This window comes from Trichechus manatus, unplaced genomic scaffold (assembly GCF_000243295.1).
Source record: "Trichechus manatus latirostris isolate Lorelei unplaced genomic scaffold, TriManLat1.0 scaffold00087, whole genome shotgun sequence".
In the NCBI taxonomy this organism is placed as follows: domain Eukaryota; kingdom Metazoa; phylum Chordata; class Mammalia; order Sirenia; family Trichechidae; genus Trichechus; species Trichechus manatus.
Genome location: NW_004444023.1, coordinates 6,349,060 through 6,350,304, shown reverse-complemented (window position 1 = coordinate 6,350,304; position 1,245 = coordinate 6,349,060).

Sequence of the window (1,245 nt, the reverse complement as noted above, 5' to 3'; positions counted from 1 at the left end):
GGCCATGATGAGGGCTCAATACATATTTAAAGAGATCTGCGGAGCCACAGCTAGAACCCAAGTTTCTTGATTCTGCAGTGTGATGGATCACTTTTGTGTGGCCTTTCTCACCATGATCTTGTAACTCCCACCCAAGTGATTGGGTGGGACTGTGTAAATAAGGTAATTGTGGCCCACCAAGGGGATTGGTCTGTTTTGCCATCCCGCTAGGCTTAACAGAGAGCCAATTCCAGAAAAGAAAGATCTCACCACCACCAAGGAAGAAGGGCCAAGAGTAGAGTGCATCCTTTGGATCCAGGATCCCTAAGCTGAGAAGCTCCTGGAACCAGGAGACCGACAGAGACAGGGAGAGAGAGAGAGAGCTGCAACACTGGCCCACAGAGTGAGAAAGCTGAGTGCCTTTGGGCAGGAGGCTTGCTGGTGGAGGGGGACACCTCCTGGCACTTATCAGCAGAGATAAAAGAGCTTTGTAACACTTGCCTGAGCAAGGCAGAGGCCGAGAGCCAGGGAGAGACCAGCCTGTGAGCACGGCTGGGAAAAGGCTGTCCTGATGGAAGAACTGTATCCTGAGTGTTCCTGAACCTGAATTGTAACCTGTTACTTCCCTAATAAACCCCATAATCGTGAGTATTGTCTGTGAGTTCTATGTGGCCATTGCAATGAATTATCGAACCCAGCAGAGAAATAGAGAGTGCTGTGGGAGGGACAGTCGGTGTCAGAATTGGTAAATATGGCAGAGAGAGGAGGCATGTCTCATCTCTGCCTCATAGGAATCAGCCTTGGGCTGTTGATCTTGATTCTCCCTGCACTCCCCCTTGTGGAGTTAGAAAAAAATCAGACACTGCCCCTGCCACACCACTTTTACCGATTCCAACTCTTTTCTTTCATTTGATAAAGATTTATTGTGCACTCTCTATGTTCTAAGGAGCCCTGGTGGTGCAATGGTTAAGCGCTCGGCTGCTAACTGAAAGGCTGGTGGTTTGAACCAACCAGTGGCTCCACCAGCGGCTCAGGGAAAAAAGCCCTGGTAATCTGTCCCCGTAAAGATTACAGTGTGCAAAACTCTATGGGGCAGCTCTACTCTGTCCTATAGAGTCGCTGTGAGTCCGAATTGACTCAATGGCACACAACAACAATATTACTCACATCACCTGCCTGGTGCCCATAGGCTTATAAACTGTCATTACTCGACTCTGATCACTTCCCACGGACATTTCAGTTCAAGAATCAGCCCTCTACTTTTCC